At 40.4% G+C, this 21,458-nt stretch overlaps 1 protein-coding gene across 1 annotated transcript in view; it reads left to right on the forward strand.

The window, feature by feature from the left end:
* Window positions 1-2,773, forward strand: part of LOC137802581 (transcription factor COE1-like) — a 78,331-nt gene extending 75,558 nt beyond the window's left edge. Inside the window, exon 17 of the mRNA XM_068600553.1 lies at window positions 454-2,773. The gene's annotated coding sequence lies outside the window, so the exon portion shown is untranslated. The remainder of the gene's footprint in view (window positions 1-453) is intronic.
* Window positions 2,774-21,458: the final 18,685 nt, after the last annotated feature.

Consider the following 21,458-nt stretch of genomic DNA (forward strand, 5'->3'; position numbering starts at 1 on the left):
CCTCACAAAGATAGGAGTAAAAGGCGTGTGTGTGTATGTGACTTTGGGCTGGGCTCTGCCTCTCACACGTTGACATCCATCCCTTGGGTTTAAATACACCATGATGCAATCTGTCAGGCACACGTGCACACGTGCACACGCACGCGTGCACAAACACACACACACACACACACAAACATACAATAAAATACACCAACTGTTCCCTCGCACAATTAAATGTGTGTGTGTGTGTTTGTGTGTGAATCTGTATGATGTGTCCCTGCTCGATTTTTCTGATTTATTTGTCTCTTGATGTTTTAAATGTTGCTGCAGACACACAGCTGCACAGATGGGAAGACATATTGATGTATTTATGAAGGAATTTTTTATGACGGCAAAAAGTGTTTGGCTGTGTTTTAAAAGTGTTTTCTCTTCCCTCCCTTCTCTCCCTCTGTTTGTTTTTCCACCCAACAGCAATCCCGGGAATGCTCGTTCCACCCATGTAAAGGTGCGAGTGTGCGTGCGTGCGTGTGTGTGTGTGTGTGTGTGTGTGCGTGCGTGTGTGTGTGTGTGTGTGACTGTGCGAGGTGAACCAAGCACATTCACGCTGATCCCTGCAGAGGATTTGGATGTGTGTCAGACTCCGGTCGGGGATGGAAGCAACTGTCCCGATCTGAAGGAACAAACCCAACTCAGGCCCTTTCTAACACAAAAACAACAGCAAGAAAAACAGACGAAGAACAGAAAAACAAAAGACTGTTTGCAAAGAAATAAGTTGTTTAGACTTTGTACACCTTGATGCTTTATAGGAGAACGGCCACACCTACATTATGACTCTCCGCGGACACAGGAAGTGTATTTATTTTGGAGAGAATCCATTTCATCCCTTGAGTGACTTGTTGTTCTTTTTAGTTAACGTGTGATAATCATCTTCTATCTGTATCTCACGTGAGGGATTTTCTATTTATGAAGTGTGGTCATTTAATGAAGGATTATAATGTGAAGAATACCTGATGATGATGTTGATAATAATGATGATTATGATGATGAGGATGATGATGATGATAAGGCTGCAGGATTCATACAGGGTCAAATCCAGCCAACACAGACAAGCCAAACCAATCACACACTTTCACCTCTTATTGCCAAATCCACACCACCGTCAGCACAAACACTCGGACAGCGAGGTCTTCCTCTGCATTTAATCGATCAGCTGAAGGAGTGAGATGCTTCCCGCCTGCTGCAGCTTTAGCCATTCAAGAAATCCCCATGCTAGCTTTGAGCTCGCACTGCTGCTTCTTTCAGCCAACAGACGTAGCAGGAAGAAACTAAATTCTATCATTTCACCACGCAAGATTCAGGAGAGAAAGTAAACTTGCTGCAGGTCTCATTCAGGATGGATTTGATGAGCTAATAAAAAGGCCATAAATAAATGCATGAGTGTGTGATCACCGGGTGCCAACAGCAGCTTCACTGTTTAGGAACTGACGTAACAACTATGTCGCCGAGTCCTCCGTCGGCCCTGTTACCGCACGATCTGTTATATAGTCGGACACCGCCACAGCAACCTCTATAAGAGGGAACACGTCTTAAAGACTGCCACCATTTTGACTTTGACTTTGTTGTGAGAGTTGCCTTCTCAAATGTTTGTCTTAATCCTTGTTTCTGGTTTGTTTTTCTTTTGGTTTGCTGTGTTTCTTATTTTCTTCCCGCGATCAGCCGGCCAATCCGCTTGTGTTTCCTTCGTTATCTGGACACCTACATGGTGTGACTGAGAATTTGAGTGAGAACATAATCCAGTGGTGTGTCTTAAATGCTGCGCTGCAAAGAATGTCAGTAAGTCTTCAACTGAGTCTTAAAATCAACGTGACCTCACAGAAGTGCGGGAAACGACCACAACCTCTTAACTGCGCTTTGCACGTAAAGTGTTCAGATTACATGCCTCCACCTTGGAGAACAATTTAGGTTCAGGCATCAAAACTGCTTGTTAAGGTTTAGGAACAAAAACATCATTATGGTTTGGTTTAGAATACTGAATTTATTAAAACTTATTCAAACATATTATTGATGAACCTGCGAATGTGTGTTTCCACCATGACAAGAGATCCTAGTTCACTTTGCATTGCCTATCATTATAACACATTACCACCTTCAGGTGATCTGCTGTTAAGAGGTTATTGTCGTTTTACGTATTGTGGTGAGATCAAGCTGCTTAAAATCCTTCTTTTTTTTGCGAACATTTTCACCTGCGGTCCATTTTTGGGAAAATCTGCTCCTGAGTTCAGTTCATTTTTTTTTACAGTGCAACTGTAATTCAAGGAAAACAATTTGACCATTTTGAATCCCATGTTGCACTTCTCCAAGAGGTAAAGATGAATATAAATGTTCATGTCTTTTTTTTTCAGCGCAGGACAATTAGCCAGCGACATGTCTTAAATGCGCACGAAAAGTAGCTGATGATTTGTTGTGAAAGTCACTGCAGTGTGTGTGTGGTTCTACAGTCTTAATTAATTCATGCTAATGTTAATTTTGCCAAAGCCCTTATTTGAGACATTACTGCCTAAACAGTCTTATGCCATAGTTTCAACGCTTTTTGTTTTTTTGTGTCATACGATGTACAACTGTCACACATTGTTTGCTTGTGATCAGGTCCATGGCATTTGCCCCCCAAAAAAAGAAGCTCTTTGAAAAGTGGACAGAAAAACCTGACGGACATCACATGTTGATAAATTAAACTGTAAACTCCTCTTATTTGATGAAGATGAATCATTTGTAACTCCTGCCTGAAGAGATCCAGCCTTGATAAAAAAAAAGGGAAGAAAACATCTGGACATTTTCAAATCTATACTGAATAATTAAAAGCCACCTCCTCAGCCAGAAGGCAGTAGCTTTAGCAACATCTCTAGAGCAGTAATAAAACATTTTTAAGAATTTGATTTAAAAAAAATATTTTAAAATAATTGTAAAAAATATTTGGCAAAGTTTTTGTAAACTTTCCTTCGTTTTCTCATGTCTAAGAATTTCAACATCAATATTATATATATATATATATATATATATATATATATATATATATATATATATATATATATATATATATATATATATATATATATATATATATATATATATAGTGTCTGTTCATTAAAGGCCATACTTCCACTGCTAATTTCAATCAAACTAAAATAAAAAAAGCAGGAGGACATTTTTCATTTTGTCACAATGTTGTTCACATCATTATTGTTAAAGTTTGCATAATTTAGTTGTGTTATCTAGGTGTAGAGTTCATAAATATGTCTTTATGGTTGTCTGTGTTTGTCTTCCATGTGATGAATTTGAAGATGGAACAGAGCTGCTTAATGAAGGCTTTCTCCTGCTTCAGTCAGGTTTTCTGTCCTCTCTTTGCTTCCTTCCTCCGTTCATTTCCCTCCTCCACCTTGTTTGGCTTGTGCTTTTAATACTCTGTATGTTTGCCCTCTTTCTTTCCTTTCCCTCACAAAATGAGCCACCTATTTATTTTATCTCAAATATGGGTCTGGAGACCACTTTTCTGTGTGTGTCTACGTGTGAGAGAGCCTGCGACTGTGTCTGAATGTGTCATCATGTTTCTCTAAAAGAAAAATGTGATGTTTTAAAGTTGAAGGATGGTTTTCTTTTTATAGTACATATATAAATACCTGTACAGGAAGGAGTACATAGAGGGTTAATAGAAGTATGATCCAAAGCACTTGTCCAGCAACAGTAATAACAGTTATCATGGCTTGTCTGCGTTCAGGCTCACAGTGGTGGTCATCATCCATACGCATATGTATCAGCAGTATCAGTGTGGAGGGGAAGAGTCCAGAGGAAACTACTGTAAAGATGATAATGTTGATTCTTTTTTTATTTTAAACTTTGAAGTGTAAAATAACTTTTGATTCTCTATATTTAATTAAAGTTCTTTCTTCTCTGTGAAAAAGGTGTCAGTTTTTCACTTTGTTGCTTATCACTGTCACTCAAATTGCAGCCTGACGCGGAGAGCTACACGTGCACAAGTGAGGATGCGATGAAGGGAATTGAGATACACCAATGTCGTTTTCTTTCCAGCCTCTCTCGACAGGAGCCTGTAGGGAGGAGTCAGGTCGTCACCAAGATTCAGCTCACCTGTATCAACTGTCTGAATCCTCTATAGAAGCTGGTGGGAGTCACCTTTAGGCTGTGTCTAAGGCTGCATATAGATTGTGTTCCTGTCACAATAGACCTGTTTAAATTCATGATCTCAGGTCTGAACTTTGAGGCCTTTGGTTTGTTTGGGACAGTCACTTCTTAGAAAGACCAAAACACATGTCCATTTGGACTTGATGAACTGTATATATAGTTTCTGTTTACTTAACCTGCAGATGATGACGAACTTCTGCAAGGAAAGAGGGTTCAATGTTGAATGAACAGTGAGTAAAGAAAAAAGATAAATTCCTATTTAGCGTGTTTCTGAAATAGAACTGGATTGATTATCTGCAATGTTGGGAATCAAACCTGCAGAACAAAAAGTGGAAGATGAAGGGAAGTTTCTACCTTCCATGCAGCATATGGTTTGCTGCTTGACCACTGACTCAACTATATCTAATGCCGTTACACAGTTTTACACAATGTCAGGTCGATACCGACATGAGGCTCCAGGTGTGTTGATTTCTCAATGCTACGGATACAGCATGTGTGACACATTACAGTGTTATAACAAAATAAATACATGCATGTGGGATGTATTTTTGTTTTCTTTTGCATTCTGCTGTTGAGTTTGATGACAGTGACTTTGACCCACACCCATACATATAAAAATATACAGCACACAACTAAAATAAAATGAAATAATACACATTGAGCCACAAAAAAGGAAAAATTACATTACATTAAATGCCGGTTTGTTTGCTGTTGAAATGTTAAACTGTGTTCCAGTAAAGATCACACAGTCAGATAGGCTTCTGGGTTAAACTATTACAAAATACGGTGTAAAACTCAGACAGATATGTTATTCACTCTGTCAGTATATTTGTTTTATTATTTAAATCTTTGTATTTCTATTTCTCTTCCATTCTTGTGTCACGTCAAGCTGTTTCTGTCTCCAGCAGCTCAGATGTTGAGCAAGGATACCAGCACTGCCAGCGATGTGGTCATACACACTGTGTGTGCGAGTGTGTGTGTACGTGTGTGTGTGTGTGTGTGTGTGTGTGTGTGTGTGTGTTCCTAAACAATACAAATTCTCTTGTGAAAACCATTTCTGTAATGAGACAGATGGGCCCTGCCTGGAGTTAGCTATCAGCACAACCACAGGCTGTGTATGTGTGTATGTGTGTGTGTGTGTGTATGTGTGTGTGTGCGCGCGCCCATGCGAGTGCGAGTGCGTGGACGTGTGCGTGTGCGTGTGTGTGTGTGCGTGTGTGAGGTGTTATACTCCTATTCCTAGCCTGCAGGCTTAATCAAAGAGGAGCCACAGATGTCTTATTGACACCAATTAGTTTCTGTCTAATGGCACACACACACACACACACACACACACACACACACGAACACACACACACACACACACACGCACACACGCACACACACTAATGTATTAGAGTGTGAACACACATCTGTGTTTTCGTTTCATAGAGTTGATAGGAGTTGAATTTGGGATTATTTATGGCCTCGTTTCAATGAGTTGAAGAATGCAATGAATATGTTGGAGCGCTAACTGCACACATTCACAAAAAAACACCAGTTTGATAGCTTTTTGTCTATGTGCTTGTGTGTGTGTATGTGTGTGAGTGTGTGTGCGTGCGTGTGTGCGCGTGTGTGTGCGTGCGTGCCTGTGTGTGTCTGATAAGTCTGACGAGACTGAAGACATCCATTAGCTAATGGATCCCCCCTCTCTAAAAAAGATTCTCCCCTCTCCTCTTCTTTTATCCCTCTCATCCTCCCTCCATCACCACATCACACTCCCGTTGCTCTTAACCCCATCAGGAGGAACCACACACACACACGCACATGCACACACACACACATGCACACACACACACTTACACACACCCTAATCCCCTCTCTCCTCCCTCCTTCTCCTCCTTCCTCCTCCAGCTGGATTCCAACCTGTATGGACACAGGCTGTACATGCTGACAGCAAGCTTTTCTTTTGAGGTTTGGCTCTGCTCACAGAACAGTTTCAAAATCAAGAATGTGACTAAAAATGTCAAACTGCAGCAACACCGGACAGTAAGAAATGAACAGAGCAGCTTTGACCTCACATGATGGTTCAGGTTTACATAGTTAAAGGGAAATAGCTGCTGTTGGAAAACATGCACACAAGCAAATTAGGGAAGCACATTTTCACTGTGCATTTGTTAAATTATACTTTAAATTATACTTTGATAAGTATAATTTGATAAGTAATTTATTACCTTGATTGATTAATACTTCATATGAATATAGTTTGTATAAATCTGAGGATCCTCGGGTCCTTAGATCCTCTGTGCATGAGTGCTCACTGGCCTGGTACTGGTGTCAAAACACTCCTCTCTTCTGTCTCTTTTATACTTGTGAGGCGAGAAGGTTTTTGACATAATATCTCTTCCTTTCCAGAAAGGTTTGCCTACATGTGCCAGCGTGATGCTCCCATGTTCAGTTTGAGTAGCTCTGCCTGGAGGTCCAGGGCTAGAGGGCTTTTTCACTTGAACATTAATACACACAGTATGTGGTCTTGAGGCCATAGCTGAAATAACTGATATGGTCATTTTCAGGACGTTGACGGTTTGTTTCAAATGCAAGAAGGCCGAGAAAGGAAAAGTGAGTGAATGAGGAAATAGGCATCAAGTTTGTGAGAGCGGAAGATAAAAGAATGAGGGACAGGATAAATATGAGGATGAGTGGGAGATGGAGGAAGAGGAGAAGATGACATGATGATGGTGTGCACGAGGGTGAGTGGTAATGGAGTCTTCTCTTGATAGTAAGGGGATGTTGCTGTATGATTTAACAATCGAGCTAAAGAACAATACATTCTCACCACTGTGTGTGTGTGTGTGTGTGTGTGTGTGTGTGTGTGTGTGTGTGTGTGTGTGTGTGTGTGTGTGTGTGTGTGTGTGTGTGTGTGTGTCTGGCCTGTGCATTTGAATGTGAAGTGCTAAAGCTAAGTACAGGCGATGACACTCTTTCACTGCTGCCACTCCAAAAGCACTTGTAACACACACTTACACACATACTGAAACACACTCAAACCCACTCACTTAAATGGAGGGTTTGAAATTGAGCTGGGACTTGGAACGAATACTCCAAACAATTATCTCTCTCTCCTGCGTCTAGTAATCCATTTCCCATGAATATATTCACATCTGCCTCTTTATTTTCATTTTCCCGCTCTTCCTCCCTCCATCCTCTTCTTTTACACATTATCACCTCCCTCTTTTCTCCTCCCTCACAGGTGATGGCATCTTTCCCTGGGGGCCCTGGACAAAATGTGACAATACGCGATCATACTTCTGATTTAAGGCAGCAGATGCCTGTCACATAATGTCCACACTGTGCGCAAGTGATACGCCATGTTGGCAAGATGTGGCTTCCTCCTGGAAGCAGAACAATCAAATGTATTTAGTGTGAAGGGGTTTTAACTGTAAAAAGCAAGAAAAACTGGGTAGAAAATACAAATACAAATCAATTTAAAAAAGTGTATTTTGGAGAAAGTTTCAAAGTGATTTGATATTTTCAATTAATCAACATATTTTGCTGACTTCTCTAACTCATTCACCTGAACAACAGAAACATGAATCTGTTTGTTCTGCTCTCATCTTGGACTCTTTTGATATTATTTCATTTATCTCCAGCATCCTCTTTTGTTCCCAGTTGATGAACTGTGAAGAATGAAATGGTCAGCGGCCTCTTTCTTAGTCACTTTTAATCTGGACCTGTGATGTCATCACTTACTACCTGATGATGCACCCTCTGCCAGGAAACGGAGATTATCAATGAGCTGATGCCCAGAAATGCCTGGTGATTGGCAGGCATGATTGATAATGATATCATCCTGTTGATCGCCATTAAAAAATAAAAAATAAAGCACTCTTGTGGTTTGCATGGTGATAGTGATTTCGGTGCCGTTGTGTGAAGGCTGTGTGCTTGTGTGTGTCGGACCACAGATTGTGGATATGACATCATCACATCCCACCAGGAGTAATGCCTATCCCGATCCTCTCAGGGATCTCACGCACACAGACCACACACAGTGCTCTGGCAGTGCTCGAGTCCAGCCGGCTGTGTTAAAGGCCAGACATAAAAGTCAAACGTCTCGGCCATGAGTTTCTGTTCACCTTGCAGAAACACTGAATCCGTTCTGAGCTTCAGCATGAAAAGCTTTTGCCAAGCGGCTGACAGCAGGAGGCTCTGATAGCACACCGCATGTCAGAGTACACCACGAGAGGGAACTCAGGAGAAAGATGCGTGTTGTGGAATGAAGCAAGAGTATCTTTGTAGTTTATAATTTCTTTGACCTTTCTTTATTGTGACTTGTTGATTCCCACACACACACATACAGGATAAGATAGAAAAACAGATAATACAGGCATCTGAACACAAGTAAGATTCCTGCTTTTCTTAAATTTGGAGACATTGTTCTTGAAGATTCTCACCTTTGGTAATTGTCATTCGATCATTTTATGTTATAAAACATTAAATGCTGATTTGGATTGTCATTTCTCACATACCAATGCACAATCTTGGAAAAATAAGACTGAACTGAAGATCTTATGAGAGAAAACCAACACTCACAAGTGCAGCTAGTAGATTGTTCATTAGCAAACTGTGTAATAAATCAACTGAACCTGCTTGTTTCCCATGAATGTAATCTATACATAAGACATAATGTGATGTCTTATGTGGAGAGAACACATTTAAATGTCACTTTGCTCGTCAGCAACAGTCTTGTGGTACATTAAAAGAGGAGTTTGGCTTTGTGTGCCCTGATTAATTTGGCACGCAGTTAACACACCGGTCATGAATTCAACTCCTGATATTTGGTTGTGGTATGTCTTCACTGTTTTGGAGGGAAAACATAGATAACGGACGAACCTGCTGTAAAAGTGACGTATTTTCTTTTTAAATGTTGGATTGTTGTGCTGTAGATGGTATTCATGCTGAAGTGAAGTATAACACATCAAAATGAATGATGATTATTAAAAGAAACTTTAAAGAAGCTTTTAAAGTCTTAAAGAGAGGGAATTTAGTGCTGTGAGGTGGTTGAGTGAGTGAAAAGAAGCCCTCCTGTGTTTCTCTTCTGAAATCATATTGAGCTGTTTAAAAGCCAACAAAAAAAATTAAAACCTTTTAGCCAGAAATTAAATAAATAACTTGACAGTTATAGACAAACTAAATTAATTAAATCCCTCTTAAGTGAAGCGTGGCTGAACGTTATTATAGTTATTTTTACGTTGGGTCACAAAAACAGGACATATTTTTGATGATCAGTATCAAGAAAACAGAATCCCCGAAGCTGTTCATGAAGTTTGTGGAAATGCGACTATGTTTTGTCATAGTCATGGAAGAGGACAATGCCCCACATTTATCCATTTTTATTGACTTATGGGGGACAGTTTGAGACCAACCAACCACCTGCACTACCTGCACCTCCACCTGGAAGAGACTTTTGATTCAAAGATGTATGTTCCTCGCAGTAGGAAAACACAACCCGCATCAGTTACTGTAGCTTCTCATCATTTTATCACGAACTTCCAGCCCAATGTCAAGTGAATGGAAAAGCGGATGCTTTTGAGTCTGCATGGAACCATGTTATTCAATTGAACAATAAAAAGTAGGAAAGCAACAACATATATTTATGAGAAATATGTATCTCTTTAACTTCTTGAGGCAGAGCTCACTCCCCCGTAATCCTCTCTATCTCCCTGAGTGTTGCTGTTGAACCCGAGCCAATTGAATAATGCCTCTGCCCAGTCAACCGTGTGTGTGTGTGTGTGTGTGTGTGTGTGTGTGTGTGTGTGTGTGTGTGTGTGTGTGTGTGTGTGTGTGTGTATATAACTGAACCCCGGATTTTAGTTAATTTGTGAATATTTGAGCAGAGGGAGTTTACAGCACACACACACAAACACTGAGTGTTTTTACAGTTTCTCAACGTGCAGCCCTCTGAAGCTCTGTGCTGCCAGCTGAGTGCTCAGGCAGGAGGTCTGCAGCCTCCGCTGACCCCCTCAGCGACCCTTGGGAGTCTTTTTCATAGAACCGTGGCTCGAGTGTGTAACACCGAGCTCTGTGCGAGGTTTGATCTCCTGCTGCTCTCCTGCAGCAGTGAACACAGAAACACACCACCGGGGATCGAACGGTTATCAATAGTTCATCAGCTGCCATGGGCCTTAACCCTCCGATGCAGAGCTGCAGTCGAGCAGACCTCGTTCTGATGGAACAGCTTGAAGAAACACACATTTTATTTTGTTTTCTCAGCAATGCTTTAGTTAAATTGTTTCAATATAAACTGTCTATTTTTTTATGAAAGCTAAACAACCTTTATTACAATTATTTCAACTATTCCATTTGTGTTGTATGTGTTATGCATTTTTCACTAGAAGTAGAGAAGAAGTAAGATAAGTTGTGTGCTGCTGGAGGGATTTCAGTCTCCAACTTTGGTGCCAATTTATTTCAGAAATGTATTCGTTAGAAACACTTTCCATGTAAGTTAAATGCAGCCTAAAAAGCATGGCTCAAACTTTTTGGAAATACAAAATATTAGAAGTCATTTTATATACACCCCATAATCACAAAGCAAAGCATTCCTAAACCAGAAGGCGTTCATTTGTTTGAATGCTGATCTGTTTAACATTTGACTGACGCAACAATTCAAATCTCCTCTGACAACACCAATTGATGAGCCTCAATGTTTCATCCCCATTATTAGGACCGTGACCATATGCTAAAATACAGAGAACTTCCAATTATACAAAGACAGACCAGTGGATAAGAATAAGAATGTCCGTGTTTGGTTATTAAAAGTATAGATTGATATATTTGCAACACCCGGCTCCTCTTTGAAACGGGTGATTCTTCCTTTCGTCCTGGACTTGTCCCAAACACTCTCGATCACAGCCTCGTAGAATAATTGCCTAAAGATTATGTAAATGTAGATTTTTAACTTTAGATAGAGCCAGCTGTTTACCTCACTTTCAGTGTTCATGCTAAGCTAGTAGGCTAACCACATGCTGACTTCATCAGTCTCCTACAAAATTATCGGCAACTACACTGCATTTTCCACTATACTTTGAAGGTTACGGTTGCAGGTGTTAAACACATATTTGTCATTGTAAAATTAAACAAAACCAAGATGCAAGTACTTTACTTGAGGTTGAGTAAAACGCAACAGTTTGGCTTAAAATAAGTATGTTTGTTATGTTATGTAAAGGTGTGTCACCCGTGGCACCCCGCGCCTGATTTTCAAGAAAACAATTCTCTTTTTTTTCAAACATAAACTTTATTATCTTCGAAACTACAATGTTTATTAACTTCATTTAAAGTGCCACAATACTGTGACCCTGGTAAGAATATTCATATGGTTAAAAAAATGTAAGTAATTGTTCAATTCTGCAGCGACCGTAACGTTTCACGAAACTCGCGATAAGTACCCCTTAATAAAATCAGATTTCACTAACAAACTCATCAATGTCCTTGTAAACCCTCGATTAGTACGTCACAAAACGGTAGCAGTTTCTTCTTTTTTTTTGCCGGCAGACTATTTTGAAGGCAGAGGCTTCCCTGAAGGGAAGATGTTTCTGCTTCCGGGTCACACAGCACCAGCAGAAGCTCCTAAAAGATTTAAAGCCATAGCACGCAAAAATCCAACATTTTTTTCCCATAAAACAAGTAACTTTTCTATTTTTGAACTTAACAACACTTTTTTTTAAAAACTAAAACACCTTTCCAATATGACAAAGCTTTGTTTTGCGGGGATTTTCGATTCCTTCGGTCCTAACCTTTCCAAAAAGGTGTGTTATTAGTATGTGGGATGTTGTTAGGGCCCTGAACCATGGAGTTGGAAAAACTCAGGGACTGCTCGAGGAGGGATTTTTGGCAAATCTTGTTCATAATCATGCTGGATGTTATAAAAAATAAACATTAATATATATATATATATATATATATATATATATGTACATATATATATATATATATATATATATATATATATATATATATATATATATATATATATATATATATATATATATATATATATATATAGAAAGAAGCGGCTGAGATAAGCCACGCCCCTTTTGTGGCGCCGCGATTAGTCTTGCTGCTTTTGGTGTGAACAGTTTTTTTAGACGCGCGTGGAGAACATTTTTGACGTGTTCTGTGTGAACGCACCGTCAGGATGTTGGCATTGCAAGTTTCTGCAATCCACGCATATGTTGAATGTGAACAGTTTAATTTTTTGATTTTTTTTTTATGTGATTGTTTTTGCATTTGGGTAAAAATGTTCACAGAAACTTCTGGTCCAAGCTTGTCTGAAAATTGATGACAATAAAAACTCAATACAGAGGTAGAAAACTACCAGGGATCAACGTATTCAGAGAGAAACCTGCTTTGTGTTTAATAAGAGACATGAAGAGCTTGCTGTTGGTGTTGCTCGAGGTATTGGTGAGATAATGAAATCCAGGCCAGTTCAAGCCATGAAGGGTTGTCACTTTCTAAACACTAAACAGCAGTTCCTAATACTGTGAAGATAACCGTTACAACTTTTCAGCTATTACATTAACAATCCTTTTATCTTTTGTCTTGATAGTCGTCAGATAAACGGTAGTTGACACAAAGCTCCTACAATACAAAGAAATCTACCAGGGATGTGCATTTGTAAAGTTGTAAGTTGAGTCTATTAAGGACTATTAAGGATGCCAACATCTACATCTTCCACAAGATTATTTTTATTGTTGAATTTTAGAACTATGTAGATAAGATTTTATTAGAGAGGCAGATGTCCTATTTTCTTCTTATATCTTTGCATAAAGTTGTGGCAAAAACATTAAAAAACAACACTGTTTGATACAATCATCACGTCTGAATCTTTCCTTTACAGTAAAGTCTTACATTTTGGTGACACTTGAGTCCAAACACATGCTGACAAGAGTGCTTTAACTTACTCCACTCATCACATCCAAATCTGTACACAAACACACACGCGCACGCACACACACACCTACACACACATAAGTCGACGCACTCAAGTCCACAAAGCCACGTACACCAATATGTGTGTGCCATACTGTATGCACACTCTCTCTCTCTCACACAGACACAGGAGTGGACACACACACACACATACACACTCCAACTGGGTTGTTTTTCTAAGGGGTGTTTATGTAAAGGAAGTTGGATCCCGAAACTCGGTACATACTTCACATTTATGAAGGTTGGAAACAGGCCGACTGCTGATATGATTACAGCAAGAAGCAAGCAGGAAAAAGCTCTGACATTCTCATATGGAAGCCATTATCCTTTCTCTATTTATCTTCACCTTTTCTTCTACCCCCTCTGTCCTCATTCTCTGACTTTCTCCCCCTCATTCTCATAATTTCTCTTCTCTTTTCTCTCTTCTTACTTTCTCACATGCTGTTTGTGTTTATGAGTGTTTGCTTTGCACGAGCTGCATGCATGTGTATATCACGTCTGCTGTGAATTGCTTTGTGTAGACACAAGCATCAGACGCGAGGCGCACAAATACACACACACACACACACACACACACACACACACACACACACGGGGAAACGGTTTGATTAACGGCTAGTTGGCCTGACTTTCCTCTCTGGATCAGCCACAGTGTTAGGCATTAAAACCTCATAATTCACAAACACCCCACCGGATCTGTGTGTGGGTGTGTGTGTGTATGTGTGGGTGTGTGTGTGGGTGTGTGGGTGTGGGTGTGTGTGTGTGTGTGTGTGTTTGTGTTTGTGTGTGTGTGTGTGTTTGTGTGTGTTTTCTTATAAGCCCCCCCCCCGCCCCTCTCCCGCCCATCAATCCACTCCCAAATGACATCAGAAGAGTGAGGAGTGAGAACACAGTGGATGACTGACAAAGACCAGGACAAGAGATGGGATACATTCTGATGCTGAGAGAGAGAGAGAGAGAGAGAGAGAGAGAGAGAGAGAGAGAGAGAGAGAGAGAGAGAGAGAGAGAGAGAGAGAGAGAGAGAGAGAGAGAGAGAGAGAGAGAGAGAGAGAGAGAGAGAGAGAGAGAGAGAGAGAAAGAGGGAGAGAAAGAGGGAGAGAAAGAGGGAGGGGGACGACGACTCTGTAATACACGCCCAAGATGCTGTAATAACACAATCATCTTTGGCTGAACAGAGTTAGTGTAGACAGGAAACACACACACACACACACACACACACACACATGATCACACTGAAAATGAGATCCACCCTGCCTGACTGCCGCCTCGTTTCCAAACATTGCATCAAATTCCCAGAAATATGACAACAGAAACCTGAGAAGCCAGAGTGAGTCTGTGACCTCTTAGTCCTGCACAGACTGAGAAGTCACCACTGAATGTGTTTCAAACTCATTTCAAACTAATATTTTTTATTCTGACCATGCCCTTTTAACATAAACATATGACATTTATCAGGTGTGGTCAGAATAAATCATTTCAACGATCAACTTCTGCACATATTATCTAACTACATGTGGTTGGTTAAAATGTCTGTCTTGTTTTAGTGCACCATCATGTCTTACACTTACACAGGTGGCAAGTAATTGTATTGCTATTTTGTACCACTTTTTTGGAGGGGGATGTTGTGCATTTTACTCCACTACATTTACTTTAGTGTCCTAGCAGATTGAGATTTTGAAATCTTAAAAACCTCTACTGATCTTGTAAATGTATGTATGCAAAGGATAAACTAAGCTCAACTACAGAAGCTAAATCATCAACATGCTACTTACATGTATTATATTATACCTATATACATATATACTGTACATAATATATCATATTATTGAAGTTGAAATACAATAATATGATATTGTAACATTGACAGAGCTTACATTGCCTGCAATACTCTTTAGTTTTTACTGAAAGTGTGTTAGGAACCCTTTTACGGCTCTAATTCATATTTTAGCTTTTATTGTTTAATTCCCTCTCTTACTTTGTTTCTGAGTTTATTTTGCTGCTTTTCCAAATACCAGCACTTAACTTACTGAGTACAATGTTACAATGGCACAAACTACAATAAAATACAATTAAAGTGCAGAACATGTTATTTTAAGCAGCCGCTGGTTAACAGAAATAGTATCAAGATAAATGCTGCTCTCAGTATGAAAAACAGATGAAAACGTAATGTACATGGAAGGAAGACCTGATCCTTCATTTGAAAAAAACCTGCTGTGGCCTGTCCATCGCCCAGAAATAGAACAGACCAGGGTCTATTTCAGAAAACTTTCACATTTGAAACACAATAGTTTGAGGTCTACCACATATCACCACCAGAGATACTGGGAGACAAGAAACAGAGACACACAATAAAATAAACTTTGGCAAAGACAGAGGGGTCATATGCCTCCTGGTAGGTGTCCCTGGAGTCCTCCATTGTTTCAGTCCTGCGGTTGCAGCCTCCGCGTTGGGTTCTGGTTCGGTTTGGGTTGATTTGTGACTCTTTTGAAAACATTGGCATTGCAGTGGGACAGCCTGGGAATGTGGTCGAGTGACACACAGGAAAACGTGAGCTGAGAAATGTCTGTTTGTTTGTTGCGGAGAATAAAAAGAGAGGGTGAATGCATGTGAGTTCATCTTAGGATAAAGTCTCTATGATTTACTCCAGGATTCACAGAGCTTTCATCTTGTGGGTTTGCACACGTTGGCTTTAATGTGTCTGAGTGTTTGTGTGTGAGGGCGGGTCTTTTCTCCACCCTGTGGTGTGATTGGTGGTTTGTTGTCCTTGTTGATGAATTGATGCAGGCTGCTCTCCCGTGGTTGGGTGAGGGGTTAATCCATCATTCACCTGTCCAGGTACACCGGAGACATTCACTCTCTTCTCAGCTCATCCAACTTCTTTAATCATCCTCCTGCGTCTCCTCACGACTTCTCGCTACACCTTGTTTCCTTGTGCTAAAATTGAATGGTGACAATAAACTGAAATATGTAGTACTGTATAAAAAGGTTTTAATTAAAAAAAAATATTTATTTTGCAAAATGAATATTGTTTTCTTTGCTTGTCTGCCAGGGATAAAAAGATCTTTGTGATGTATCACATTACAATCTGAACACTCAGCGCTCTTGAATATCTTCGTCTGCCTCCTGTAGTAACCTTACGCCGCTATATTCAGCATGACTGACACACTGAACAGCTGTGATGCCAGCAGACCTCTCAGCTCTTTCACACATCCCCAGATCACAATCAACATTTGCTGAAATTGCTTTTCATTTTAAGGTGATGGAATGCACTGAAAATATGCTCAAACCTACAGACTGACGACTCAGACATAATGAGTGTGGATATTTTACATTTTGCTAGTTCAGCCTATAATGTAATTTATTGCTGAGCACTGGCCCCATGAATGAAGGAACATAGAACAACGTGTTTCTGTCAAAAGAGTTCATATTGCATGACATTTAGTCTTTTTTTCAATGTGCAGATGGTTTTTATTATCATCTGTCTTTCCTCCTGTGAATACATTCTGAGCTTTTTTTGTTGAAGTAAAGTGCACATGCTATACATATTCTGTGGTCTTGTAAGTAGCGTGTGATGGTACAGCTGCCAGCACACAGCCACCACGCTAAAAATGCATGTTGGTGCTGCAAAGTGTTTCAGACGCTGGCCCATCACATGGCTTACTGTATATTAGGATAAAGCTTCAACCTCCCCCCCTCCCCTCCTCCTCTGGTAGATCACATGAAACAACTGGCCTTGTATGTTTCTCAGAATTATTTTCATATCAGCCCACAAGCAGACAGAGATATTTTTGGCCGGAACACACAGAGCAAACAGCAACCAGATCACGTCAGAGAGCAGGATCACCCACGTTGCAGTGGAAGAGCAGTTTTCCAAGGTGTTGCATTGGCACCTGGGGTCGTCTCAAATCTCTCTCTGGGCTGATGCAGGTGCAGTCTGCCGTTTTGCCTTCTTCCCATCTGGCCTTTTAATTCTTCACCGAACGACAGCATTTGATAAAACACACATTTGATTTGCATGACTGCAGCTGAACTCATGTGTACCTCAACTGTGAAACTCTAACTTGTGTTGTAAATCTCATCCCAGAAGACCTCAATTCTACTATAAACACACAGACACACAAGGACCCTCAACATGCCTCCAGTCCTCTCCTACAAGCACCCTTTCCCCTTCTCCTCCACCACCCCCTCACCCTTTTACCCCGTGCTTCCCTCCACTCCTTGTCCGGTTCAATTTATGTTGCAGACTCGTGTGCGATGTTGGTGGTGGTCCAAAGGAAAGCGCCTACCACACACATACACAAACGCACAATCAGCCGTGCACTGTGAGGGTGCTGATCCCACTTTCTGTGAACCATGTGGAAGCCATTGCTGTGTAATCTGTTGTAATTGTGTTGTATTTGAGAGAGAGAGAGCTGGTCTGCATTACCTACTTCATCGGGCGCGTGCGCATGCATGTGTGTGTGTGTGTGTATGTGTGTGTGTGTGTGTGTGTGTGTGTGTGTGTGTGTGTGTGTGTGTGTGTGTGTGTGTTATAAGACGTACGCCGCTGCAGACAAGAGACAGAGGGAGAAATACATGTTGACAAAAGTAGGATGAATAGTGAACACCAGTGTAACGAGACATTATTCACACATTAAATAAGGAACTTACTAACCTAAAGTGTCAGCAGTGCATTTAACATGTAAAGAGGTCGTGCTTTGTCTCTAGACATATATACATTCAGACGAGGACACACAAGCAAACCCATACAAACTCACACAAGTGTATAATTACACATAATGGATTGAGCTGCAAGCACTCTTAACATAAATCTAGCGTGAATGTAAGTACACAGTCCTACCTCTGTGTAGTTTACCTACAAACAAACTGCAATTAGACATCTAATTTGCTGATTGGATCAAATGATCATCTAAGGAAGCAAACATTAAAAAGTTACATTAAAAAGTGTTATAAGTGAAGAAAGAAAGAAAATAAAAACAAAGTGAACTTGTTTTCAAACTTCTGGATGATAATATGTGGCCTAATTATGTCACACACGGCTGAAATCATAATAAAACATTATAAAAGAACGTCAATCAGTGGTAAGTGGACAAAAGAAAGTGATCATTTTACTAGAAACTGTGAAAAATGAATGAAGGTTTTTCAGTGATGCCCAAGCTTTTCATTCAAAGGTGAATACAATCTCTCCGCATGTTTTAATTTAAAGCATAGGTTCACATGTATTCACGTCTGGCTTCAAGCAATACTGGCATGACAATGCACAAAGGTTGCTGTGATTGTTTCTCCAAAGAATTCCCTTTCTAAAGCCATTTAAATGTGAGTGATCCACAGTCCTTGTTCTGTTTAAAAAGGCATTGTGAAGTTTATCTGAAGTTAATCTGAGGCTTCAGCGGTTTAAGTTAGACTAAACAAGTGGGTATCATTAGGGGTTATGGCCTTTTTTAGTATGAAATTCTTTCTTTGTGCTGCAACAGACAATGTTTCCTTGCTGAGCAACTTCAGCACAGAGAAAGTATAAAGCAGGAATGTGGTAAAAAGGCTGTAACTTTCACTGAACTTTACACTTAATTTAGCATGGAACAAGAACTGTTGATTTACTTGAAGGGAACAAAAGCATTGTATTTCCTTTTATAAACAAAACTTTTCAGAATAATTTGTAAGCGATCTTGATTACATAAACATCACACACACAGCGGAGTTATGTGAGACAACGTGACAACAGTCCTGAGAAGCACTGCTGTCAGGGAGAAGATCCTCACAAAGCAAAACTCAAAGTTAAACCAGATGCATGTCTTGCACAGTGTGAGACAATGAGTAGAAGTCAGGTCTGGTTTTGCAGATGAAGAAAAGCAAAAACTTTGTCCGGCCAGCTGTCGGCCTCATCCTCACTGGTCTGAGATCAGCCCTCCTGGGTGAGTCCAGAGTGGAGCCTCCCAGTGCATCACTCACCGACCTGCTCACTGGTCAGCACTGCCAATGCTGCAGTGATCGATGCACTGAGTTCCTGGCTGCACACTCACCTTCATCCATCCTCAGGAGAGAGCGTGAATAGAGAGAACAGAAAGAAAGATGTAAGCATCAAGAGAGCAGCACAGCCCGAGAGAAGATAGTCAGAAAAAAAACATCTCTCGACGCCTGCAGAGTGAGATAAATAGGAAGGGCCGTCTGATACATGAGCTGATGAATGATGGAGCCAACACCGCCCCCAATAGCCTCCCATCGCCCTCCTCTTCTACACACATCCTCACTTCCCCTGTTTATTTATTTACTTCAATAGTGCAGCGTGGGACCAGGGAGGAGAGGTGATGAATGGAACGGAAAGTCATACAGGGCCAAGGCAGCATTTTGGACTCTGTGTGTGTGTGTGTGTGTGTGTGTGTGTGTGTGTGTGTGTGTGTGTGTGTGTGTGTGTGTGTGCATGTGCGTGTGTGTGTGTTGTTCTTCTATCAATGTGAGAACCAGTTTCAACTAATAACATTTTTGCAAGTGATGAGACTGTGGTCAGTCCACACTTCTCACTTTTTGCAGCGGTCAGTTAATGATTAGTAAATTGGGGTTTAAGTTATTGATTACAAATTAAAACAAGCAGAGTCTACTAGGAACTAAATGTTGAAGCCAGTATGGAAGAGCATCAAGATTTAGTTCCTCAAATGCATCCAAAAAAAAGTCTCACTGCACAGACGTCAGTGGGAAAGACCCTCACTGTTCTCTCAAAGTCTGAAACAGCTTGTGGTCTTTCTGGTGTATTGACTCAGAACCTTTACACTTTTTCTCTTATGCTTCGAATTAATTCATAAATGAGGATTTTTTTTTTTCCCCTCTGAACAATTAGTTTGTTGTTCACAACAGATTTCAATTAATCATTCCTTCAAGCAATCTGCACGTTGGCACATACAAAAAGCTCGTAGTGATCAAAACTGAAAGCGAGCGAGAGCGTTTTCTCTGATGATGACAATGGTTTTAAACCATCTTCTGCTTAAGATAACATGTCTCTGTTGTCCTGGTAGTGTAAGAAATAATCAGATCAATAAATGTCAGAATGCGCAGTCCTGGTCCTGACAGTATCAACACCACTTTGAGTCCCTTCAGCCTGATGCACTCACACATTTACGCTGAGCATGCTGGGACATTGACAACCGTCTCTTAGGGTTCAGTGCTTACAGGATGGATATTGAGATTGGTCCGTGGTGACAGCATCATGTTCATGCTGGCTGTGTGCCAACTCGGCCTTCGCACCCAAAGGATCGTGTGTGAGTAACTTCAGTTCACTCGATCAAAATTCAACTTTATTCACTCGATGTCTACCCTCATTCCTCCGACAGAAAAACTGGATCCTTTCCATCAAGCCCTTCGAACACAATGTGTTTTTGCTCGAGAACGACATAGAAGCCTTTTGTGTTCTGACGCTCTGTTCAGGCACCAACACATCATGGTTAAGGTGAGGGAAAGGTCGTGATTTGGAGTGAATTGGAGTTAATTTTAGAGAAGGACTGCAGTCAGGGTTAATGTAACCAGACATAGGATGAAAATAGGAAATGAACAGCGGTTGTCTATATTAAAGTCCGATGTTATATTGACCCTGACTTCTTGCTCTTGTCCGGTCTTAACTTTTTCAGTCACCACGCGCCTGGTGTTCGAGAAAAAAATGATCTTTTTTAAAAACATAAACTTAATTTTTTCCGCAACCACAACGTTTATTAACTTCATTGGAAGTGCTACTATACTGTAACCCTTGTGAGAATTTACATATGGTTAAAAAATTAAAGTAACTGTTCAATTGAAGTACTTACATAACTCTCTGAACGCGCTGCAGCGACCGTAACGTTTCACTAAACTCGTGATAAGCCTGATTTTCGAGAAAACAATTCTCTTTTTTTCAAACATAAACTTAATTATCTCCGCAACTACAATGTTTATTAACTTCATTTAAAGTGCTACAATAATGTAACCCTTATGAGAATATTTATTTGGTAAAAAAAATGTAAGTAATTCTGCAGCGACCGTAACGTTTCACGAAACTCGTGATAAGTACCCCTTAATAAAATCAGATTTCACAAACAAACACATCCACGTAACCGTAAGGCTTGTGGGAATCTAACAAAGCAATCCATGTCCTTGTAAACCCTCGATTAGTACGTCACAAAATGGCCGCAGCTTCTTCTTTTTTTTCCGCCGGCGGACTATATTGAAGGCAGAGGCTTCCCTGAAGGGAAGATGTTTCTGCTTCCAGGTCATAAAACACCAGCAGAAGCTCCTGAAGATCTAACAATGTTTTCCCATAGAACAGGTAACTTTTCTATTTCTGAACCGATCGACAC

This window comes from Clinocottus analis, unplaced genomic scaffold (assembly GCF_023055335.1).
Source record: "Clinocottus analis isolate CAN_PGR_092001 unplaced genomic scaffold, fCliAna1.0.p SCAF_5, whole genome shotgun sequence".
Lineage (NCBI taxonomy): Eukaryota > Metazoa > Chordata > Actinopteri > Perciformes > Cottidae > Clinocottus > Clinocottus analis.